The sequence below is a fragment of the Thermobia domestica genome, chromosome 13 (assembly GCF_964235325.1).
Source record: "Thermobia domestica chromosome 13, izTheDome1.hap1.1, whole genome shotgun sequence".
Taxonomy (NCBI): domain Eukaryota; kingdom Metazoa; phylum Arthropoda; class Insecta; order Zygentoma; family Lepismatidae; genus Thermobia; species Thermobia domestica.
In genome coordinates, this window is record NC_137466.1 from 85,776,095 (window position 1) to 85,803,740 (window position 27,646).

The 27,646-nt window shown below is 37.3% G+C and overlaps 1 protein-coding gene across 3 annotated transcripts in view; it reads right to left on the reverse strand.

Annotated features, from left to right (window-relative positions):
• LOC145668287 (alpha-mannosidase 2-like) overlaps positions 1–27,646 on the reverse strand; it is a 171,786-nt gene that overhangs the window by 50,986 nt on the left and 93,154 nt on the right. The window lies entirely within an intron of this gene.

Here is a 27,646-nt window from a genome sequence, read left to right on the forward strand (position 1 = left end):
TAGGTACGGGTGCAATCTATGATGATGGCCACGAGCTCCCACTTGAGTCAGCAATACGGACTGCAAGGGGATGTCGATTGTCTGTTACAGAACAATCCTCCCTAAATGATCAAAAATACTAGTGAATGCTCGGAGAGCGTTAGAAATCGAACTCAGACCTGTAAATCGTTGAACGATTCGGAATTCTGAGTGATTATGTACGCTTACTTTTTTATTCAACCAATAAAATAGCTATTTGTAACTATAAATAAAATATTAATTCACCATATGTTTATAATGAATAAAAGAATAGAAATTTTCAAATCACTTGTAAAATCTTTCAATGTTCCATGTTAACTAGCAAGAAAATTTAATCTATTCTGTAAATATACTAACATCACGAGTTATATTATGGTTACGACAGTCGTTGTGTAATAAATGTTCTTGACACTTCGTGTCTACATCTATTGGCAGTGTGCGAAGTACAAAGCAGTTGAGAGGAAAATTCTCTTTGCTAATACTGAATGTTGCTATAACCAAAGGAGATTTTCCCCTCATTCCCCTTTAATTCGCACACTGTCGACCGATGTAGAACATTTTTTACACAACGACTGCGGCAACAATAATGTTTACGGAAAAGATTGTTTGTTCATAGTTAACATGGAACATTGAAAGATTTTACAAGTAATTGAAAATTTCTATTGTTTTAATTCATTATAAACATATGATGAATTAATATTTTACTTATAGTTACAGATGACTACTTTATTGGTTGAAGCAAAAAGCAAGAAGTTTGACTCGAACGGGAATCGAACCCGGGACCCTTTGCACTTGAGTCGCAGATTCTTCTCTGATAAAATTGTACGTATGATATATACGGCGAGTAGAAAACTTTAAGAAGGTTTCTCTCCATTATTTTTGGCCATTGCGCTCTCCCAGCTTGTAATATTAACTCTTTAAATGTGCATTATCACCTCTCAAAAAATGGCAACGAAGTCCATTTACCAAAGTCTGCCTTCTCCTTGTTAGTAAGATAAACGCGGTCAATTAGGCATAGAACAGGTAGAAAGTCGCTATATAAATTTCACGGAACAGGGTCGATTTATAATAATCAGAATTGTAGAAGAGTGCCAGTAAGTGTTGAAACCAGAACTAAATGATTGCTAATATTTATGTGAATCCGCTTCAATGAGATGCACGAACACGCATATCAGCCTTCCCCTGAGAGCGGCGCTGAAAAATCATTACAAGTGAAAACTTCTATCCGGATAAGTTGCATATCTTCTAACGGAAGACGACCCAGCTCTTTGTGTTGAAAGTGAAAAAGGTTCTTGGTTGAAATTCAGTCACTGTTAGGAATATGTATGTCACCCATTGGAAGAAAACAAACAGGAACCGCGCTGGCTCAGTGGTTGAGCTCTCACCTTTGGTATTTAGGGCTCGTGGTTCCATCGCAGCTCATGTCAAGTGGACTTGGTGGTAAACAAACCCAAGAGGAGCATAAACGTGGAAAGTTAAACCAAAAAAGATACAATGTGGTATTTAACATTGTATATGTACTTTTAAATACAGAATACATAAAGAGTGCAATCTATTTCACCAGAACAAAAAATATCAATTATCTTATTGTTGGCAATGAACGGCATACATTTTAGTGCCACGTTTAGTTTTTCTCGATCTTTCCACAAACTAACGAGGAAACGGTCCCAAGTGTAAACAACCGATTTGGCTGAGGTCCGGATATGTGTTACGTTAGACCAAAGTAGGAGACACATATTTTGGCGTTTGGGCCCATACGCAGAAATTTCCGAAATACGGGGCCCCAAAGTGGCCCTACATGCTATTACTAGGAAGCAAATGACGTTACTTGTACACAACCGATTCGGCTGGGGTCCGGATATGTGTTATGGGAGACCAAAGTAGGAGACACGTATTTTGACGTTTGGGCCCATACGCAGAAATTTCCAAAATACGGGGTCCCAAAGTGGCCCTACACGCCATAACTAGGAAGCGAGTGACGTTACTGGTACAGAATGTTGGCTTGGGTTGGAATATGTTGCAATATATCCAAAGTATGAGACTTGTGTTTGTTGTTAGGTCCCACAAAAAGGAATGTCGAATATACAGGGTCCAATATTGCTAGGAAGGCCATGAAGTTGGCGTATGTGGTACCCATGCAATGCTGCTGTTTAGCTGGCACGAGCCGTCGAGGGGGGATCTGTTGACCACGAGAGTGTCAACGGAGCGAAAGAATGTTTGCGTTTTTCGCTTGTATTTCTGTGGCTAGGATGTGTGGAAAGCGAGCGAAACACTTTTGTGCAAGATATTGAACATTAATATTTAATCGATACGGCGTGTGTTGTCAGGAAACCGGGCAGAGTGGCGGAAGTAAAGTTTGCCGGCCTGTCAGGTTTGGTCGGAAGAAAAACTACATCTCTTCGACTTGGGCTTATAATAGCCATATCCGGACCCCAGCCAAATCGGTTGTGTACAAGTATTGTCATTCGCTTCCTAGTTATAGCATGTAGAGCCACTTTGGGGCCAATTATTACAGAAATTTCTGGGTATGGGTCCAAACGCCAAAATACGTGTCTCCTACTTTGGTCTCCCGTAACACATATTCCGACCTCAGCCAAATGGGTTGTTTACAGGCATAGGCGCAAATCTATCTTCAACATTGGGGGGGACGGGTAAGACGTTCCCATATATATGTTCAAAATATTTATGAAGTTGAAAAACAATGCTGTGAAGGATCAGGAGAGCAGAATTGTCTTCAGTGACGTATTTAGGAGGCTATCAGGCTCATTCTCCCCTCGAAATAATTTGTTAGTTTTACGCATTCCACGTACAAAAATAATCCTTCTTACCATTTCTAGGAATGTCATTGACTTTCCATTTTCTTATGCTTTTTGTTCAGAAACAATACTGTATTTGTCAAATTTCATTCCATGTAAGAACTGCGTCCTTTTGTTCTTTCTTTCGTCCTTTCTACTTTTCTGTTTCTTTTTCTTGACGTTACTTTCTTTCATTTCGCCTATCATACTTTATCGACCCTTGTTAGTTGTGATTCAAGTCGGCCGTCATCAGTAACACCAAAACTAAGAGGAGTTGATAAGCGAAACTAGTGTTCCACACCAACGTGCGCGGATATCAACATGACAGGACTTTAGTTATTATAACAAAGGAACAATTATATCGTTTAGTTATTTTTAAAAGAAGGAAATGTTTGAGTTAAAGAAAATCAAAACGGGGGAATCATTAGCCCGGGAAATCAGGACGGCCAAGAGGATGCTTTCTTTTTCTTGTATGAATAGAATAAAGGGTTAGATTCACTTCTAAATTTTTGTATCATATCATATAGGATTTATCGATCTGTAATTCTTGCCATTATAACTTCAATTTATGCATAAATTAAAATATATTTAATTCTCAAACTCAGGTGGGCAATTGCCCACTTCCTTCCTTGTGTTGGGCATAGCCCTCGAAAGAAAATCCTAAATACGCCATTGGTTGTCTTCAACATTGGAAGGTGGGCAGATTTGAGGCTTATTCTAGATAGGGGAGATGAAACTCATATTACGGTAGATGAATTTGATCAACTGATCAACAGAGTATATTATATATTAGGTGATGTAGATGAAGTAGTAGTACATATCAGTATTACAAATCACTGCCGTGAAAACATTCTGAAATCTGAATACATGCATATTTATAATTGGTATGTTTCTAATTAGGCATCCACAAAGATCCACGTTAAAATTGTTTTATAGTAATATAATAATATAAATGACGACTTCCCCAAAACTATGAAGAAAGAATATCAATTATGTATGACGCAACAATACTCTTTGAGCAAAATGATTATAATCTCAATAACATTACAGGAATCGTTTCAGAAATCTGACGCATGTCATACTCTTTACTTAACAGATGTAACCTTAAGATTATAGAGAAAAATATTCCAGCAATTGAATTCTTTTCTTTGTTTAGGAAACATCCTCTCTCAAAAGAAAAATTGGGACACGCGGAAATACGTAGGAACAAACCATGGTTCGAACTAGCAGAGAAGAGAAAACAGCCAAATTACGTTGGTTGGCTACACAATCCGAACGAAATAACTACACAAAATTTCGTAGATATCAGGCGAGGAACTTCCAAAACTTTTAGAACAAAGAAACGCGATCTTTTGAAAGCTAAAATTTAGGAACTTGAAGATAATAGTAAATATAAAAACACTCGGGACATGTATAAATGGATCAACGAATTTAAGAAAGGCTATCAACCTCGTTCTTATATATGAAAGAAAGCTGATGGAACAGTTCTCACTGATGCAGATAGCATTTTAAATATATGGAAAGATTTCTTTGACGATTTGCTTAACACGCAGCCAAAAACTAATGTGAGTGGAGAAAGGAAGATACACACCGCAGAACCATATATTCCAGATCCCAATCGAATAGAAGTAAAAATCGCTATAAAGAAATTAAAGAAACACAAATCTCGGGTGTAAACGAAATTCCGGCTGAGTTAATTTTAGCTGGAGGCAAAAAATTGTGGAACAAGATACACAAACTCATTCTCCTTATCTACAACAAGGAAAAATTGCCACAAGAGTGGGAAGAATCAATCATTGTTCCAATCCACAAGAAAGGCGACAAAACTGACTGTAATAATTATCGAGGCATCTCTCTTCTGTTAACATCCTATAAAATCCTTTCAAACATTCTATTAGCAAGATTGACCCCATCCGCAGATGAAATTTTTGGAGATTATCAGTGTGGATTTAGACGAAAACGATCAACTATCGACCAAATATTTACCATTCGCCAAATACTCGAAAACAAGCGGGAATACAGTATTCCGGTACATCAACTATTTATTGATTTTAGAAAGGCTTATAACTAGGTTAGGAGAGAAACATTGTACAACGTTCTTACAGAATTTGGAATACCGAAAAAGCTAATTAGATCAATTAAGGCATGTTTAAATGAATTCCAAAGTAAAGTCCGGGTAGGAAAATTTTTGGCCACGAGCTTTCACGTTAAGTATGGCCTGAAACAAGAAGATGCGTTGTCGCCATTATTATTCAACTTTGTCCTGGAATACGCTATAAGGAAAATCAAAGATAGCAACCAGGGCCTAGAGCTGAACGGTGTTCACCAGGTTATGCGTACGCTGACTATGTAAATTTAGTAGGGGCGAGAAAAATAGAAAGAAATGCAGGTCTTATTAGACGCGCTTGCATGGACATGGGTTTAGAAGTAAATGCAGAGAAAACTAAATACATGGAAGTGCGTCGGGACCGTAATACGGCAAATTATGTATGTGTTAAAATATTAAATAATACTTTTGATAAAGTGGATACTTTCAAATATCTAGGATCAATATTAACAGACGAAAATCATATTCACGAAGAAATTAAATGTCGACTAAAAACAGGGAATTCGTGTTATTATTCAGTTCAAAACCTCTTGTCGTCGCGAATTCTGTCGAGGGATTTGAAGCTTAAAATGTATAAAACGATAATCATACCTGTTGTTCTGTATGGTTTCGAAACATGGTCGCTTACTGACAAGTAAACCTTACGTATGGGTGAATCGAGTTGCTAACTGAGACACATATGAGAAAGTAGTACTAAATGTGGTCAGTATTTCAGTGAAGTTGTAGGTGCGAAGCTCCAGGGGTTTAGGAGATACAGCTACCAGAACATCACATGGAAGTACAGAATAGTCTGCATACAGTTGGAGGTTAAAGCCCTGTAAGACCTCTTGTAACGACAAAAGGTGAATAACAAATATATAGGTACATATTAGAACTAGGAGAAGTCATATAGTAAGGATATACCTGACGGCGGCCATCTTGAAATCCGCCATTTTGAATTAAGGTTAAGTTTTTAAAATAGGAATAGGGTCATGTGATACATGATTTAAGGCGCAAATTTAATCAGCAGAACAATGGTGACATTAATTTTGATTTACACGCAATTGGTAAAACGTTACAGGGAAATTAAATGTTGTTGCAGCATATGTATTAGTCCTTTACCCCACCTTGTAAATTTTGTGTTAATGATAATAATTAAATAAAAAGCAGGTGGAGAAATATTAGGTCTATGGTAAGAGTTGCTTTGATGGCTGCCATGTTCAAATCCGTCATTTTGAATCAGACAAAAGTTTTAAACAGAACGTATAACAGTGACACCTTATTAATAGCAAATTTTACCATAAATCCAACGGTATAACCATTTTTGCTTTATCATTAACCAGCACTAAATTAAATGGGAATAGAGTAATGCAATAGATTACTTCGGGCTAGAAGTTAATCAGAAATACAATGGTGGCGTTATACCGTTGGATTTATGGTAAAATTTGCTATTAATAAGGTGTCAATGTTATGCGTTTTGTTTAAAACTTCTGTCTGATTCAAAATGGCGGATTTGAACATGGCCGCCATCAAGGCAACTCTTACCATAGACCTAGTATTTACCCACCTGCTTTTTTATTTAATTATTATCATTAACACAAAATTTACAAGGTGAGGTAAAGGACTAATACATATGCTGCAACAATATTTAATTTCCCTGTAACTTTTTACCAATTGCGCGAAAATCAAAATTAACGTCATCATTATTCTGCTGATTAAATTTGCGCCTTAAATCATGTATCACATGACCCTATTCCTATTTTAAAAACTTAACCTTAATTCAAAATGGCGGATTTCAAGATGGCCGCCGTCAGGTATATCCTTACTATATGACTTCCCCCTAGTTCTAATATGTACCTATATATTTGTTATTCACCTTTTGTCGTTACAAGAGGTCTTACAGGGCTTTTACCTCCAACTGTATGCAGACTATTCTGTACTTCCATGTGATGTTCTGGTAGCTGTATCTCCTAAACCCCTGGAGCTTCGCACCTACAACTTCACTGAAATACTGACCACATTTAGTACTACTTTCTCATATGTGTCTCAGTCAGCAACTCGATTCACCCAAACGTAAGGTTTACTTGTGAGTGCAGAGCATAGACTGAAAGTATTTGAGAACAAGATCCCGAGAGAAATATTCGGACCAAGAGGAACGGGAATAGGGAATGGTGGAAACTTCATAACGACGAACTACGTAAATTATACGGCTTACCAAACATTGTTAAGGTCATCAAGTCTAGGAGGCTGAGGTGGGTAGGACATGTAGCAAGGATGGAAGAAAGTAGGAACGCTTTCAAAGTGTTAGCGGTAAGAGCAATCGGAAAACGACTATTAAGAAGACCTAGGTGCAGATGGGAAGACAATATTAAGATGGATCTCACAAAAATAGGAATACAAAGTAGAAACTGGATCCAGTTGGCTAAGAATAGAAGTCAGTGGAGAGCTTTTGTGAACGCGGCATTGAACCTCCGGGTTCCATAGGCTATAGAGTTAGTTAGCTTACGAAGCATGAGTAGATGCCTAGGCTGATACTACAAATAGATTAAATGCGCATTTACTGAAAAGATGGGATCTACTGACATTGGATAGTCTATATACTCTTCGTGTGCTAGGGCCTAGGGGAGAGGAGTAGATAATCTATATATATAAAAGAGAACGTACAAAATCCTTTGTCCGCTCATCACGCTAATACGGCTGAACCAATTTCTTTCATTTTTGGGGGGTTATTAGGATTTGGACCCTAGATGGTTTTTATCATATCACTTTAATTTTTAATTACCAGTGTCTTGAGATAATTGACCATTCAAGTGTCCATACGTACAAATCCTTTGTTATTAGTTCATCATAGGTAAAAATAAACGTATTTATATGCAACCCGCATGACCGTGTCACTCGGCGGGTTAACATAAATGACAGGCGCTATAATGTTAACATTTACTGCAATTTGAAAGCGAAAAAGTAAAAATTATCTAAGTAACAAAGTTTATTGCGTTCCGGGGTGACCGCAGCGAAGCGGGGTGAACGCTGCTAGTATTTCATATCAGGTTACGTCACGCACAGTCGCACGCCTTCATTTTCATTAAAAATGGAAAAGCCAAGAGAAACAAATTTCATTTCACTTTCTTTTGTTGGAGTCGGACACAACTCATCACAGTTATCTGCATAAAGCACTTTTCAAATCGGATTATTGGGAGAGCCTCCAGTTCCAATGTTGGGGGGGGGGGGGGACATGTCTCTCCATTTCCCCGGAATTTGTGCCCGTACCTACAGCTGAGACAACTTTCCAGCATGAGGAGAGGGGCATATCCTCCTCTGGCATTTATTGCAATTTGTGCCCAAATAGCGGAAGTGGAATTAATACATATTGATGAGACTACTAAACTCACTACAGCACGAAGTTCAGTTTGAAATACTACAGAATACGATTCTTTTTTTTTTTTTTTAATGGAAAAGCCAAGAGAAATCAATTTCACCTTACATTCCTTTGGGGCAGTCGGACACAAATCATGACACTTATCCGAAAAAGCACTTTTTAAATCAGATTATTGGGGGGGACAGTCCCCCCCAGGTCCAAGATTGGGGGGGACATGTCCCCCTCGTCCCCCCCGGGATTTGCGCCAGTGTTTACAGGTAACGTCATTCGCTTCCTAGTTATAGCATGTAGAGCCACTTTGGGGCCCCATATTACAGAAATTTCTGGGTATGGGTCCAAACGCCAAAATACGTGTCTCCTACTTTGGTCTCCCGTAACACATATTCGGACCTCAGCCAAATGGGTTGTTTACAGGTAACGTCATTCGCTTCCTAGTTATAGCATGTAGGGCTACTTTGTGGCCCCGTATTTCGGGAATTTGTGCGTATGAGCCAAACCAGAGATGGTCACCCTCCCTCATTTTGCCCTCATGAGGGCCGCCCTCACCCTCACCTCACCCTCATTTTAGTAGTTGAGGGTGAGGGCGTTGGAGGGTGAGGGCGATAAAGTAATTGAGGGTGAGTGTGAGGGCGTCAATGGAGGGTGAGTGTGAGGGAGGGTGAGTGGAGGGCGTCAATGGAGGTTGAGTGTGAGGGAGGGTGAGTGTGAGGGCGTCAATGGAGGGTGAGTGTGAGGGAGAGTGAGTGTGAGGGCGTAAATGGAGGGTGAGTGTGAGGGAGGGTGAGTGGAGGGCGTCAATGGAGGGTGAGTGTGAGGGAGGGTGAGTGGAGGGCGTCAATGGAGGGTGAGTGTGAGGGAGGGTGAGTGGAGGGCGTCAATGGAGGGTGAGTGTGATGGAGGGTGAGGGTGTCAGTTGAGGGTGAGTGTGAGGGAGATGAGGGTGAGGGTAAGGGTTCATAAAATTAATTATCTTGTAATTCTTCATTTCTGGAAAATATGTTAGAAAATGTAATGTAGTTTTTTCTTAGAATTAATCGTCGTTCACAGAAAATCGTCATATCAATATTCTATCAGTTTCATACGCTTTTCATGCGCGAAAACAAGATTTTTCTCATAGCTTTATTACTTTTCTATATTTATATATTTTCACTTTATAGAAACAATAATTACGAAATATATAAAAATATCTACTGCAAGTTTTTGGCTACCGAAAATTTCAAATTTTAACGAAAGTAACTCATTAAAAATACTAGAAGTTCTCAGGAAATGATGTTTTTTTTTTTTCATATATTCGTTCAGAAGAGAAACTAATAAATATTCATATATTCATTCATTCTGAAATTGTAACTAATAAAAAGCTTTATTTCTTCTTCTAAGAGAAAAATATATATATAAGAAAAGTACAAAGCTGCAAGCCGCAATAAATAACTTTATATTTAATTATCAAATAAAAAGATATTTCCTGCTTTTGGCTATATACCTACTTTTAGATTTCCAAACTACGCTATGCATATGAAAGGGAAGTCTTATAGAACGGCTCTGTTCGTCTGTGTGTCTGTCTGTCAACAGGTATCACATCAAAATCGGTGAGAGCTATTGACAAGCGGTTTTCGGGAATCGATCTAGCATCCCAATAATAGGTTGCATCTCCTTCATCAACCTCCTACTTAACAGGTACCCTCAAATCACCTTGGCAGTCAATCTGTTAAACCGGAAGTGGTAGAAATCGGAAGTTTCCGGTTTCAAATTAAAGACCACGAGTAAAAAAACGGTAATAGCGATCGCCAAACGGTTTTCGGAAATAGGTGGATATGAATGGAACCACCTTAACTCCTGCATTTCTATTAAAACTGGAAGTGGTAGGATCCACTACTACTTCAGGTTTCAATATTTATTTTCATAAACTTAAAAGGGTAAGAGCTATCGATAAACGGTTTTCGGGAATCAATTCTGCATTGCCAGAATAGGTTCCATCTCTTTCAACAATCTTACTTAAACGGGAAGTGGTAGAAGTCGACCATATCTGGTTTCAACAAACATATTCATAACTCATAAACGAATATAAAACATAGCTAGCGATAAAGAGTTTTCAGAAATCGATTTAATTCTTAAGGAGACAAATCACCTGTGCTCCTGTATTTCCACTAAAATCGGAAGTGGTATAAATTCACTACTACTTCTGGTTTCAATATTGATATTCCTAGACCTAAAACGGTAAGTGCTATCGACAAGCGGTTTTCGGGAATCGATTCAGCATCCTAAGAATAGGTTCCATCTCTTTCACCAATCTTCGAGTTAAACCAGAAGCTATGTTGAACCACTTCTGGTTTCAACAATATTGGTCATAACTCAAAAACGGTAAGAGCTATTGAGAAACGGTTTTCGGGAAACGATTCGTCGTTTCAATAATAGGTCCCATCTCCTTCGACAACCTAATATTTAAATCGTAAGTGGTAGAAATCAACTACTTCAGGTTTCTACTATTTCCAGTTCTACTAGTTTGGAAGTTTACCGTAGTTTCATACTGTAGAACGATACTCGCTTGTTCTATCATATAATTCTTGTGTTATCAAATACTAGGTTTATTACCAGGTACTCAGTAATATTTATATATTTTCCCATTACAGTACCTAAAAAGTTGGAAGATTATAATTTGCTGTAATGTCATATTTCTATTCATGGATTCAATCAATATCATGGCTTAATGTGGAGTTAATACTTGATAGTGAATATTTGTTTAGAATGGAAAATTTTCAGAAATGGGAAGTTTTAAGCGGAAAATTTTCCACTTCACATCACTAGTTGCAGGGATGGTTTCAGTAGAGTAATTGTTAATATGTACATTTAATGGACGGAACAATGTAAAGGACATTCTTTCTTCTAGGGTAGAAAATGTTTTATTTGTAGCTGTACTTTATTTGAAGGAGCGCCAAGTGAACTTTGTGGTGGACAAACACCGTATGCGGTGGTTTTCTCGGGGTTCTTCCGTTCCCTCCCACTTTCTTCATTCCTCCATTTGATTCATTTCTCATCATCATCGTCTCTCTTAGCTTCGGAGCATAATCATGGGACGTTAGACTGAATATTTCATTTCATTTTATTTGAAGGAGGACATTTCTACCCAGCGATTATCTGAAGCAGAGATCTTTGGGTTATCCGGGTTCGATTCCGTACCGGACATAAGTTCCGCGATAGGGAGAAAAGCTCAATTAAATATAAAACATAATTGTATTTATAATGATTTACATATACAATTATAGTCCTAAATTTACACAGTTCAACTTTTTTATTATTATTAAATTAAATATTTCCCTTTGTCTTTCGTGACTGGTGGCTTGTTGGCAGTGGCGTTACTAGGTCTAATTTGGGGTGTTCAAGCCTCCCCAATTTCTTACAAGCCCAGCTAAATTTCACTATGTTACATACTTTTAGAAAAGAGGATACTAAGAAAATCTACCGAATTTGCACCCAAATGCAACAGAAGGTGCACACACACCTTAAAATTCAGCATCTTCACAGAGTAATTGATCGTTGATTATTAATATTCTGTTACTATATGAATAGCCCCCTTAAAATATTAACTATTTCACAGGGCAAATTTTAAATAGGTGACTTTTAAGGTTTGATTACTTTATAAGGTAACTAATATTTTCTTTTTTTTACTGTATTCTAATATTATTACTTGCAAATAGGGATGCGCACGAGACAAGATTAGAGGTTGTCTCACCTCGAAAATATGTTGTGTAAAGTGATGCCTCGAAAAATGTATCTTTTTCTGTTGGAAGAACCCTGTCTCGTCTCGAATCTTGTCGAGTTATTTTGAGAAACAATAGCCTTAATTTAATAAAGAATAAAACAAACATGACTATGTTGCTAAAAATGTGCAAGACTGAAATAGTAACCACAATTCTTTTGCCCCAAATGCTCGCAAATTGTGTTATGTTCTTGATTAAAGATAAACCTAAAATACCGAAACAATGGAATTTTGGAGTGTTGGGTACCTTGGCCCCGAAATGGTTTTTCAGTCCCCTTTTTAAAAATCCTAGTTACGCCACTACTTGTTGAATGCAAACAGTCAATGATCGTACAGATCACGCCCATACCCATGGGGCCTGAGCTTCCCTGAAATTATGAGTTTGCTTGAGAATGAATTTCGTAATGAAGAGTAATCTCATTCATTCGTCCTTAAAGTTGCTTGTATCCGAAGTATGTTTCGTCCTTCATTTATAAATATGGTGTTATATAAAGTCATAACTTCAATATCTTCTTTCTGCATCTCTTAAGTTTTTTTCACCAAAAGTTGAATATCAACAAACATTTCGCAACCATTATTTTAGATTTTTTTAATCTATGTTCTCTACCAATTGTAAATCAGACATATTGAAAGAAAGGCACGAAAAGTCAAGCTTTATTTCTAAAGAAATGAAATGAAATAAAATGATATATTTAGTTTAACGTCCCAGGATTATGCGCCAAAGCTAAGGGAGACGGTGATGATGAGAAATGAATGAAACTGTGCAATGAAGAAAGCGGGAGGGAACAGGAGAACCCCGAGAAAACCCACGCAGACAGTGTCTGTTCATCACAAAGCTCACTTGGCGCGAGCTGGGATCGAACCAGGGACCCCACGCACCAGAGGTGAACGCTCTACCACTGAGCCACCGCGGTCCCCTTTATTTCTAAAAAAAAAAAAAAAAAAAATCCCTGCATGGATATTTTGTGCGCATAGCCAAGGACGTACGCACGGGGTAGGTCCTTGAGGTCCGGAACCCCCCTCGAAATCCGGACTTTTTTGTCAATTTAGTCTAATTTTAGATACAAAGTTTAGTATAATTTAGCCTGAAATTGTGTTTGGACATCACCCCCGAAATGCTTTGGATCCCTCCCGAAATAAATTCTTGCGTACGTCTCTGCGCATAGCACTGAGAGCGGATTAAGGTTTTTGGGACCCTACACCCGACTATTTCAAAGGGCCCTATGTTACGAATAATTTCAGCGCATAACTTTTCTTTGCTGTCTTCCACAGCCTCATAGGCTTATCGAAACACCGAGGAGTATGCTGTAACATTTTAATGTGCTCCAAGTTTACAATAATTAGTTTAATTACATTCATTATTAACAGTTAAATGCCTACATACTTCAGTGTAACACATAAATGCCGAATACGAGCCAAATGGTCAACAATCCCTGTAAAAACACTAATAGAGTAAAAGGAGAAAAATCATATACAAATAGTAAACCTGTACAAGGTTACACTGTGATCAAAGTTCCGAATTTGAAGGTCTTCTGTGTGAATGATGTTTGAATTTATTTGTTTATTCATCACATCAATCAGATTATTTATCCACGCCCGGGTGCCACTGAAGTCTGATGTTTGCAGGCACGAGCCCAAGCTGGTGGAAGAAGACTTAACTCTAGCGATACCGCAAGCCTACCGAGCGGGAAAAGAAATTAGCATGGATCTGAAGCCTATACTATAATAAGTTGATTGATGTATTTTAGTATTAAAGAGGGGAATTTTAGGGGACCCCCTGAGCCTGGGCTCCATTAGCTCCGCCTTTAATCCGCTCTGATTGCAATCCAGGTTACTTAAGTTGTCACAATACCTATAGGCCTATTCACTGGGTCTATTAAAAGCAATTGTGTCTGAGTTGTTTGATTCAACAACTAATTCTTCTTCTTCTTCTTCTTATTATTATATACATGCTACAAAATAGATTTACTGCTATACTGACACATACTAAAGCTAGTTTTAAACAACGAACTTGGCTTAACAACAGAGTCACGTTCAATTTTTCCCATTTTCTGTACTACTCTCATTCATTATCTTTGTTAGCCCAAACACCTCGGATGGGAAGGGAAGGTACAATGTAAAGAACCTTTACCTCTGTATGTCTAATGGAATTCGTCATCAGTGTATTTTTAGTTTAGTTCTCTCTTTCAATGCCACCGGAATGAATCACCAGGTCTTCCTGTCGGCAAAGAAAGAATGTTCATCGTATTTATGTTAGATTAATACTACGATAACGTTACTTTCAAGTTCTTCTTTCTAGATCTCAAAGGTTCATACTCCACCAGATGGAACAATACGTTATGCTGCGTGCTCATTTCTGGTATGAAGATAAAAATAGTTTTCTTTTCAGAACTTTGAAGGCTCTTCATGACAAAGACTGCGAGCAAAACAATGCCCGCCTTGAATCTTAATCCAGTGTCTACTGTGACTGTCTACGAAAATAAAATTTGCCCTTCACTAGAAAAAAAAAATGTTTATATGGAATATGAGACTCTCGACTATGACTGCCTGCAGCGGAGAGCAAGGGGGAAGGGGGGACAGTTCACCCCACCCTTGTATTTTTGAAATAGGTTTGGTTCTTTGAAATATACCTGAAAAATATTCGATTTGTTATTTCCACATACTACCCAGCTTAATATACAATGTGTCAAAAAATCAACCTACTAAGTTTGGAACGTTATTTCTTATATTAAATGAAAAAAAAAAAGTTTTGATGAACATACTGTGGGTCAAAAAAGGTCTCTTTTCACATTTATAATCCGCCAAAAATGAGGAAAATCACGTTTTAAAAACACTCTAGCACAAAAGTTATGGAGTCTATCGCACGTGATTCGACGGATTTCGCAGGAACTCGTATGCGCTAGTAATAATTATTTGTGTGGAACAGTCTTCTGGTATCCACGAAAAGAGTACCCAATTAGTATTTAAAAGTGTATCCTCGTACACTAAGTTACTTTTTACAAATCGTTACGTTGATATCAGGGGATTGTGAAACGTGGGTATTTAGATAAGAGGGAATACTAGGTATTGCCTAATTTTTTCAACCGCTTGCGAAAAAGTCCCATTATTTTTAAGCTAGGGCGTTTTAATTCTTTTTCGGCTTATAATACTGAAAGAACTCGTTTTAAGACCTATATGTATTAAAACCTTTAACTTTCATTTGATATAAACACTCATCTCCCGAAGTTTCAGTTGATTTTTTGACACCCTGTATTAATACTAGGCTTGTATACAAATTTAAAATAACACTGGCACATGAATTCACAGATATATATATATATATATATATATATATATATATATATATATATATATATATATGGAAACCTCATAGATGATATAGTAATTAATGTGAATTATGTAAGCATCTCGTAAATCCATCTTTGATGCTCTCAAGTCGAAATTAATTTGACAAAATTACAGATGTATATGAAAAATTAGTGTGTTAGAGCTGAGGGGAGTTGAGGAAGAAAATAACACATTTCTTGAAAATTGCCTGAGGTCAGGGGCGTATGCTGTGTTGGACACTGGGTTTCCCCTCCACAAAATCTCGACTTTTCTGTAAGTTTGGCCTAATTTTAGGAGTAGTTCTGCAAATTTTAATACAATCTGTCCTCATACTGAATTTAGGACACCACCAAAAAGCCACGGAGCGAAAAAAACGAAAGGATTTTTTGGTGGAAAAAAGTAATGAAATTGGTAGGTGGAAAGGTGAAAAAAAGCACCATTTTTGGTTTAAATTTGTTGGAATGAAAACTATCTTAATTAATAACACAGTTTCACAAGGGTCATATTTTTGTAATAATTCACTACTCTGAATTCAAATTTGAAATTAGAATTTCGCTACCAGGCATAGTTTTTCAGTAATACAGGGTGTCCCATAAGTACATGACACTTCTAAGTATTAAGAATATTGACGGCATATACGGTATGTATACATGGACGGCGGTAATTTTGTCACCGGAAAGTTCGTCAGGATAATTTCGTCACCGGTAATTTTGTCACCAAAATATTACCATATAGGTAATTTCGTCACCGAAAATTTTGTCATGATAATTTCATCACCAGTGTCTTTTAGAACATAATACAAGTACAATGAATGAATGGAAACCGTTTTTGAAATTGCTTTCTTTAATCTTCAACTGAAGCAAATCGAAATATAATAATAATAATAATAATAATAATAATAATAATAATAATAATAATAATAATAATAATAATAATAATAATAACAATATTATTATTATTATTATTATTATTATTATTATTATTATTATTATTATTATTATTATTATTATTATTATTAAATAGTTACATATTTTGTATATCGTATTTGAGATAAGAGATAAAAGTTTTTAGTGATTCTGTCAGAAATATTATCAAATAGGAAATTTTGTCATGGTTATTTTTTCATCTTTCTTGAACTAAGTAGAGGCAAAGTAAATGACCTAAACAACTTACGTTATTTTAATCAAACTTGGAAAACAATTCGGTTGACGTTGAACTCTGCAAAATTTAAGTTTCGGGTACTCGACGCAGGAGCAAGCACCAGTGCAAGAAAATAGTGCCAGCTTCAGCAAATGTTAAAAGCAAAGGCAACGGGGGGAACTATTGGGTGTATCACTATTTACAAATATTAAGCTTCGCCAATATCAAAATTTCAGAACAGAAAATTGCAAACAAATATGGGAAGATATGCCAATCTGTTCATTTTCCCGCAAACTAGACGTAAATTTGCATCGTTCTTGTACCGTTCTCTGAGCCCAAACTCTTGAACCTTCATCCACGTTAACTGAGTCATGTGAAAAGAGTGATCTTTTTTTAGGAGCTATTGAAAGAAGAATGTTATATTTCAATATTTCAACTCTGATTAAACATTGGCCAAATTGTTATTGGATATATATGTCAAGAAAGCAAATTTATATAAAGGAAGAAAAACATATACAGTAAATATTTCTAACAATTTCCTTTAAATATAGCCTTATGGAGCTATTGAGAAGTGAAACATGGATGGTGGATGGACTACTTTCCAATGGCTCCTTAAAAAGGAAAAAAAAAAAAACGTAGGCCCTATATGTTATTTGAGGTGAGACTTCCTTTACTAGGTGTATGCCTTAATGCAGAGCAAAACACAACATTCATATGAAGAACTGTTTTGTGCGGTGGTGCATCAGTGCAGTGAATTTAGTGAATACCCGAACCCTGTAACTGTGGTTATGGATTTTGAGATAGCGGAAATGCACACTTTAAAGACAACTTTCGGAAACTCAACTCATGTACAGCATTGCTTTTTTTTTCACCTGACTCACTAAACGTGGAGAAAGGTCCAAGAGATTGGATTCACAGAACGGTACAAGAGCAATGAATGTTTTGGTGACGAAATAACCTACATGCTAATATTTTGGTGGCGAAATTACCGGTGACGAAACTACTGTGACGAAAATTCCGGTGGCGAAATTACCTAAATTCATGTATACATATATACAGAACACGGCGTATATTTAGAAAAGGAAATTTCCAATGTAATATCTGGCAACACTATCAGTTTCGATTTTCAGAGATTAACAAGATTTTCCACCAGTGTTTATTCTTCCAATGAATCCAATCTAATACTAACTTTGATTCTTGTGAGGTTAAGCTGTTACTTCTACTTACTTAAAACTCAAAAAAAAAATCTTAGAGTTTAACGTCCCACGTTTATGCCGGTTAGGCTAAAGGAGACGGTGATGATGAGTAATGAATGAAATGGTGGAATGAAGAAAGTGGGAGGAAACGGGAGAACCCCGAGAAAACCCACGCACACGGTGTTTGTCCACCACAAAGTTCACTTGGCGAGGGCTGGGATCGAACCCGCGACCCCAAGCACCAGAGGTGAACGCTCTACCACTTTTTTTTAACCTTCTTTATTGAGAAGAACAAACAAAGTACATGAACATATTAAAAATTAAAAAAAAAAGTGAATTAAGTCATTTGTAAAAAAAATATGGTAAAATAAAAAAAAACGAAAAGAAGAAGAAAGAAAAAACTGACATAATGAACAAAGACAATGCAAATATACATAGGTGTCTGCACGGGGCAGCCAGGTTACATTATTATTAGTAGATTTACCACGAGTTATTCCTACATTATCATGAGCTGATATGATAAAAGTGTATTACAGATTTGTCATCTTTCTGTTTTTATTATTATTATTATTATTATTATTATTATTATTATTATTATTATTATAACATTACATACACGGACAAAGACTCTGTAAGAACAGTTAAATAGTTAGCAAAAAATTTCCTTTTTCGTGCAGGTGAGAGAAGGCTGGCCTGATATTGCAAATATTGCTTGTATAATTCTATATGATAAGGCCGATTAGTATGCACAAGAAACATAATTGTCTGTATAGTTATCCAGATAACAGCATTGTTTTTAAATGTCGGAAAATAATTAAAAGCAGGCCACAAAATAAGTTCTGTTACAGTAAAGCTATGAGGTGAAAGACGACAAATTTTGCTAATTAAAATACAAAAATACTTCCAAATTATTGGTACGTTGGAACAGGCATGAAACTTATGTGCTAGTGTATCAAGATTGTTGCAGTATGGGCATATATTACTATTTACAATACCTATATTGTGAAGTTTTTCCAATGTTTCGTATACATTATTGACTATGAAATACCAGGTTGTACGTTGGTGGTGGGTGAGAAAGGAAGCGTTGATGTTTTTCCATATAGCATTCCAATTTTTATGTGGGTGCTTTAAGACAACAGTCGGTATACTAGTAACCCACAAGCGAACATAGCGCCAGTAAAGGTTGTTGACCGAACCAGTTTCAATTGGATCTTTTGCTAGCAAGGCGTATATCATATCAAGTATGACATCACGTAAATGAGGAAATTTGTAGCTCCAAGGAAACACGTGTACTGGCGCCTGAAGGTCTAAACAGTGGAAGCAGACATTGATAACAGCAGCCGTAATCGAAGTCTCGTGTTCACAGACCAGCTTACAACTTCTGTGCATAAGAAGGGCACGTGCCTGTGCTTCTATGTGCAAAAAGCCTATGCCTCCTTCACGTGAGGGGAGGTAGAGTTGATTCTTAGCCACGCGTAAGATTTTGGAATGCCATAAGAAAAGCAAAGCGTGACTGGTTAACTGGTTAGATATTTTAACTGGCATTGGTAAAATCTGTGCAATGTGGCTGAAAATACTAAAAACAGACGTTTTGAGAAATAAGTTTCTACTAAAAATGTTCATGTTTCGCTGTCTATGAGTTATAAGAAGACTTCGGATTTTATTTGCTGTAAGATTATATGACTGTTCTACTGTTTGATTGATATTATTGTACCACCATACACCAAGTATTTTGACACTTTGAACCGTATCATAGTAGTTGCTATATGAAGCATTGTATTCTGGATGAATACATAATATTTTTGTTTTTCTGTGATTGAGTTGCGCTCCAGAAGCCTGTTGATATAAGGTTAATAACCGCTGTAGGCTATTCATGTCGGCCGGATTTTGTAAACAATAGTGGGAATCATCTATATAACTTTGTACAGTTAGTTTGGTATTGTAGACAGACACACCAGGGAGTAAACGTTCAGTCGCGTATATAAGTGGTGCAAGGGACTAACTGAATAATAAACTTGACATTGGGTCACCTTGCAAAATACCATTATTAATGTTTATTGGGTTACTTAAGCCACCATTAACTTTAATTTTTGACAATCTATGCGTATAAATTCCTCGTACAAGAGAAATAAAGGAGGACCCAAAACCATATTTCTCAAGGACTTTGAATAAGTAGTCATGGTTAATCCTATCAAAAGCTTGAGAATAATCCGTGGCTAAAATAGCAACGGGTGAAGGAGCAGTTGATTCGTGGTAGGAAATGAAATCTCTAAGATTTGATAAAGCCTTATAGATCGGGTTCTGTTGGCCTATTCCATATTGATGTGCACTTAGCAGTTTGTCACTAAACACTTTTATTCGTGCAGTGAGACAGCGTGTTAAAATTTTTAAATCCGTACACAGAAGGGAAATAGGTCTTAAATCATTAACACTGGAAGTGCGAGAATGTTTAGGTACTAAAACTGTAACACCTGTGCGAAGAGATTCACCTAGAACTAGAGTCTGCCCATATTCATTGAGAAGGTTCGTAAGAAAGGGTGCTAAAATATCTATAAAGGTTATACAGAATTCTAGAGGTAGGGAATCAATCCCCGTAGATTTTCCTCGACGGCCGGAAGCAATGGCTGATTTAACCTCTTCTACTGTAAATGGACTAGATAGATATTCTTGATCCTGTTTCTGTAAGACTGTAGGAAGATAGTTGAGAAGTTCGGGACTGTCACAGAAGGAAGTAGGCTTAACATACAGCTGTTTATAATGATTTGTGACACAATGTATTACTTGCTCACCTACATACACGTGACCGGTGGCATCTTTAAGCTGAGATATAAATTTCTGCTTTCCACGCATGAGTTCTTTGTTGATTTGTACAATTCCGGGAGTTTCTAAGTCGTCATATTGATGTATTTTACTGCGAGTTGTGAAACCTTGGATGCGGCGTTTGTGCATGGTTAATAGGTGGGCTTTAATTTCTTGAATTTGAGGTCGAAAATTGCTACCTTGAAGTTGTTCTTTCATGTAGTCTCTTAAGAGAGTGGTGTAATATTGATACTGAGTACAATATGAAGCATTCCGATTCCGACAATATTGTTGAGTAATCACTCGAAACTTCGGTTTGACTTTCTGTTCCCAGAAATGCATAAGGGATCCTTTGTAATATTGATGACGGTGTAAAAGATCTGCCCATTCTTGGTGAATAAGATGGATGTAGTCAGGCTCCTGTAGGATGGAGGTATTAAAATACCACAAGCCGCTTCGTTTTAAAAATTTTGAGATGGGGAGATCAATGGTCATTATAACTGCCAGGTGGTCACTAAAGCAGATGGGTGTAATTTGTACATCTCGAACCCCATGAAGAAGAGATTTACTGATATAGAATCTGTCCAATCGAGAGGAAGACGATCCAGACGTGAAGAATGTATGTCCTGGTTCATTAGGATGAAAATGGCGCCACACATCCACTAAGTCATAAGTTGTTATTAGTTGACGGAGAGCAGACGAATCACTGAAATGAGGATAAGCATCGAGAGGAGAAAGTGTGCAGTTATAATCCCCGGCAAGAATGCATGGGGACTGACCATTATACAAAGCCGGGGGGAGTTCAGTAGCAAAGAAATTATTTCGTTCTCTTTTATACGAAGAACCAGATTTAGCATAGACACTGCACAAACGAATATTTTGTAAATCTCCGGTGGTAATACGCTCACTGGGATGTTGTAAAGGTGCCAAAAAATTGAGATCACTGCGGTAAATAATGGCGGTTCCTGAAGCTGTTTCACTAACACTGGTAACATGAGAATGATTCGGTAGGTAATGGAATTCCGTGACTGCGACTTTCTGAGCAAACAAAACATCGATTTCTTCTTGGTGTATAAAGTCACTTAGGGCATGGTGCTTAACTAAAGAAGTGAACTTATTGAGATTAACAGTCGCTAAACGGAACGTAAACATAAAAACGAGGAGAGACAAGAAATATAAGCGAGCGTTACAACACATGATAAATAGTAGGTAATATCACTGCAGAAAGAATAAAGAAAAGTACCACAATGCAGTATTATGATGCCACTACAATTTTAGGTACCCCCTTTTTCGGAATTAACCACTGATTTCAACTTTTTTGTGGATGCTCGCGTTTGGCGTGCATGAATGACAGAAAGATCGTGTATAGGACGCAAGTCCTTACTACATACACTACTGAGTACTTTTTCGTTACTGAGTTTGCGTTTATCACTATGAGTAATTTCTGTATCTGAGTCACTTGTGGAGTCACTACCGCGAGAGCGCGATGTTAAGTTGAGAGTGAATTCTGGTGGAACAGCTAAAGGTACGGTCTGAGAGACGGAACAAGTCTCTTCGACTAAACCAGTATCACTTACCGTAGAAACTGATGTGACGACTGTTGAAACAGCTGGTGCGGTGCTGGGTGTTATGGGTGCTGGAATAATTTTAGTATCCTGAGTTTCTTCCAGTTCCATGGTATTAGATGGTACAGGTTCTGCAGGAGCCGATTCGGAGTGAATGGGGGGATCTGCAGGCTGGTTGTCTGATTCGTTCGGTGGATTTGAAGAAGGTGATTCCAGAACATTCTTACAAAGCACGGGAAAAACACTGTAACTACCTGTATCAGGAGCTGATGGATCCACTGGTAAATTATGAGGTACTCGCACAATGGGAGAAACGGAACTGGTTGATGAAGATGGCACAGTAAGACGTGAATTCCTCTTCTTAGGACATCCCTGAACAAAATGGTCGGGGGAGTTGCAGATGGCACAAGTTTGAATTTGACCAGGAAAGCTGGTAAACAAACGTAAACCACAGACCGTGATAAACGAAGGAATGTTTCGTTTAATAGTCATTTTAACAAGCTTACGACCCGTTCGGGTAGCATAAACATGTTCCTTTGAATATTGTTCGTCGACAATACTAGTAACATCGCCATATTGGGAGAGCACACGCGTTAATTGCATGTCACTAAGTTCCATGGGGCATAAGGACACCTTGACTATCACCGCAGAATTATCCGCCAAATCAATAGGCAACACATGTTCCCCATTATTATCTGAGTAGGTCACTACTCCATTAGTACTAGCTAGAATTTGTTCACATAACACTTTGTTAATTAATTTCAGATATAAGTTCTTACGTAGAAAGTCCATTTCAATGGACAACACCTGATCAAGGGTTAACTTAAATACCTTACGTATCCATTCATGAACAGCAATAGACGTGGGCTTTTGACTCACCGTAACAAAGTTGATACGCAATGTATTAGCTCGTATGCAACTCATGGCAGTAATTCGACGATAAACGTCACCAAACTATGAACAAAATAAATATGCACTGAAAATGCTTATAAAGTTAGAACGGTTAAACTGAAAATAAGTCACACTGAAACTTCAAGTTCTCACAAAAAAAAAAAATAGCGATGTAAACAAACACTCGAAACTAGAGCGACGGCAGAGACGATATTACTCGCCTCGTTGCGAGCGCTGAACTGACCACTGAGCCACCGCGGCCCCCTACTTAAAACTCAGGTCTTCATGAATGAGAAATCAAGAAAAACATGAACCAGTATGTTATTAGACGACTGCTTATGTATCAGTAGAGACAACAAAGACACCCACTACAAAACATAATATAAACCAGTAACTTCTTAATCACTATTTCATTCTCAGAGAACTTTTTTGAACATGTGTCTGTACTTACGTAACACCCTGTATTACTGAAAAAGCAACAATGATAAGGAAATTTTGATATTAGACTTCAATTCAGCATGATGAATTACTATAGAACTACAGATCTAGAACTGTAAATGAAGAATGCAAGGGACATTAAACTCTGTGAGTTGATAACTTCAGAGACGTAACTAAGCTATTTTGCGCCCGGGACGAGATCTTGTTTTGGCGCCCCCTTCCCCAACGTAAAACGTAAATATATAGCTACAGTAAAAAAAATCTTCGTTTTGCACCCTCTCAATCAGGCGCCCGGGGCACGTACCCCGTCTACTAACCCCTAATTGCGGTCCTGGATAACTGACAGGTGAAAAAAAAATTAACTGAGTTGATAGTTTCACATTTTGTTTCTTTTTTGGCTCTATATGGTTCTTTATTTCCCATATGTGCATATGCTATAGATAAGGTTTTTTCTAACATTGGCCCAAGCTCTTTTATTTCACGGAAGATAACTTGTGGTTTTGGTTTAGTCGTGAGTACCAACATTTTGTAGTTTCAGCAAATTTTTGTATGGACACGTTAGTATTTATATTCTCCACAATCTAAGATAGGATGGGAACTTCTCATTTCTACATCTATTTTTTCCTGTGATATCCGTTTTGATACCTCTCCTATTATTTTGTGACATATTATACTAGTAAACATAATTTTATGCACTCTTGCATATAAGAAATGGATGCAATGAACGTTAATACTGGTGAGAAACGAAAAAGAACTAATGGATAAGGAACGAAAACAAAATTTGGTACGATAATGAGCCTTGTAGTCTTAGTTCTGGAAAAAAGAATGGAATAAATCCCGTGTCCATGATGACGCCGGATCCAGTAACTCATCCACGTGCGTTTCTTTCTCCCATTAGCGTGTAGTAATATACGCCTAATACAATTGTATGCATTACTATCACACTTAAGACCAAATCTACAATCGGTATATTGTCCATGTCGAATTCAAATGTACACAGCTACACAGATAGAATGATATTCCTTTCCCAAGCCGAAAAAGAACAGTTTTGGTATGGTTAAAATCTCTGAAACAGAGCAAGTTTGAAGCGGAAAACCTCAGCAAGATTCCGCATACTTCACGTGGTGTACAAGTGGCTCTACTATTAGTTTGTAAATGTGTTCTACGATTGCCATCGGAAAAGCTTTTTTTTTTTTTAAATTTTATTTTGATGTAGTATGGTGCATATTTTGTGAGGTTTCCTTATAGCCATATTTCTTGGGTTCAAACTCAGACGTGAATTCATCTATTCCATTCCAGATTTAAAAGAAAAAAATCCGGATTAACTTTAGTTTTAAAAATCTGATTTTCAAAATTGAGAATTTCTCATGCTAGTTGCAATCGAAATTGATAAGGAATAAGGCGATAAAAAATTTTATAATAATAATAATAATAATAATAATAATAATAATAATAATAATAATAATAATAATAATAATAATAATAGTAATAATAATAATAATAATAATAATAATAATAATAATAATAATATCTCTCGCTTTACCATGTACTACATCACTAGCTCTGTTGAAACAGTAAGATTTCTTCTCCGAACCGATGGGTTTCTGTCAGTACAGGGAGACTGTCTCCTAAAAGTATTTTTCAAGCAATGCTCTATTTGGCTTAGTCCATTATGGTTTTCATAATGTATGTTTACAAATTTATTTATTTATTTATTTTATTTATTTACGAACATAATAAAATAAAATGAAATAACCAACATACATTATGAAAATTATAATGCAGTAGGCCAAACAGAATATTGCTTGAAAAATACTTTTAGGAGACAGTATTCTTTTTCTTTCTTCAATACCTGCCTGCCTTTTCTCCTGCTTGCCACTATTTCTTTTTCCATTTCTTACTACGGTCATATTAATACAATATTCTATAGAAGCATTGTAGAATCTAAAGGCCAAACTTTACTCGATTACTGATTTACAAAGGTTTTGAGTTTATCGGCCCTTTTCACCACCAGTGTTATACCAGACCTACACCTACAGTTTAAGGTGGAATCTTAATTATCGTAATGCGTTTAAAACTTCGCCCATCAGGATTCGAACCCGGTACCACGTGGACCAAAGGTGCACCAGGATAATAACAAGTGTTATATTTTGTTTAAAAAGTTACTTGTACTCTGTTAACTATTCATATAGACTCCGACCAGAAAGAAGAAAGAAAAGTGTGAAAATGTTATATTCATTGCTTCGGCTTTTTTTTTTCTAACTGTAATGCACATTCATACCTTCTTCCTTCGATGTGGACAGCAGTAACAGGTGCAAAAATGCTATTGCTTTGTGACAACAGACAGCATTTCCAAGATTATTTTATCCCTCTGTGCTGTGTCTTCATCCGTAAATACCGCAAATTCTTCGTAAATACAAAGCATCACATGATCTATTCATCTTTAGGGTTTTGCCCTCATGAGGGCCGCCCTCACCCTCACCTCACCCTCATTTTAGTAGTTGAGGGTGAGGGCGATAAAGTAATTGAGGGTGAGTGTGAGTGTGAGGGCGTCAATGGAGGGTGAGTGTGAGGGCGTCAATGGAGGGTGAGTGTGAGGGAGGGTGAGTGTAGGGCGTCAATGGAGGGTGAGTGTGAGGGAGGGTGAGTGTGAGGGCGTCAATGGAGGGTGAGTGTGAGGGAGGGTGAGTGTGAGGGCGTCAATGGAGGGTGAGTGGAGGGCGTCAATGGAGGGTGAGTGTGAGGGAGGGTGAGGGGAGGACATCAATGGAGGGTGAGTGTGATGGAGGGTGAGGGTGAGGGGCGTCAATTGAGGGTGTGGGTGAGGGAGGGTTAGGAAAAATGACCATCTCTGAGCCAAACCACAAAATACGTGTCTCCTACTTTGGTCTCCCGTAACACATATCCGGACCCCAGCCAAATCGGTTGTGTACAAGTAACGTCATTCGCTTCCTAGTTGGGCCGCGGTGGCTCAGTGGTAGAGCGTTCACCTCTGGTGCTTGGGGTGCTGGGTTCGATCCCAGCCCCCGCCAAGTGAACTTTGTGGTAAACAAACACCGTGTGCGTGGATTTCTCGGGGTCCTCCCGTTTCCTCCCACTTTCTTCATTCCACCATTTCATTCATTACTCATCATCACCGTCTCCTTTAGCCCTGCCGGCATAACCGTGGGACGTTAAACTCAAAGATTTCATTTCATTTTTTTCATTTTCGCTTCCTAGTTATAGCATGTAGGGCCACTTTGGGGCCCCGTATTTCGGGAATTTCTGCGTATGGGCTCAAACGCCAAAATACGTGTCTCCTACTTTGGTCTCCCATAACACATGTCCGGACCCCAGCCGAATCGGTTGTGTATAAGTAACGTCATTCGCTTCCTAGTTATAGCATGTAGGGCCACTTTGGGGCCCCGTATTTCGGAAATTTCTGCGTATGGGCCCAAACACCAAAATACGTGTCTCCTACTTTGGTCTCCCGTAACATATATCCGGACCACAGCCAAATCGGTTGTTTACACTTGGGACCGTTTCCTCGTAAGCATGAAAATTTAACCTCAAACATGTCATTCAATTCATATTAATATAATCTAGCCATTGATATATCTTATCCTTGGACAATGTTATAGTTAAATAAAAGTTAAAATGTTAATTATAGTTTTAAACTATATCTTATTAGCTATACTATGTACTGTCATGTTGCTAGTAAATTTGATGAAGGTATACTTAAATGTAGTCTTTAACTTAAGTATACCTTTTACCTTCATATGTGGCGGGTTATCGTATAGCATGAATTTTACAAAATATCATTTTTCTCGAAAACTACACATGAGAATTTATATTCATGTATAACATTTTGTTCGGCCCAATAAGGTTTTGTCAATTGAGGACCTCAGCGCAAAAAGGGGACAGTTCCAATTTTACAATATTTTGGGGATTGAAAATCACTAATAAAATATTTTTATATTATTTTACTTTAGCTTCCAAACTTTACGTGAGGGGCTTTTCCCCTATAAAACAAAATTAACTTTGTTTTATACAACGACCCAGCTCTTTGGTAAAGTAAATAATAATAATAATAATAATAATAATAATAATAATAATAATCCTGAAGATATTGTTAAATTGGAGCTGTAACCTTCTGCACCGAGATCTCCGGATGACACTTGTCTTACTTTGGATTTTTTTTGTTATATCCTAATTGTAAAATTTATTAATAAATGTTATAAAGTGCACAAGGAAAAAGTTGTTTTTGAGTTACCTATAAAAT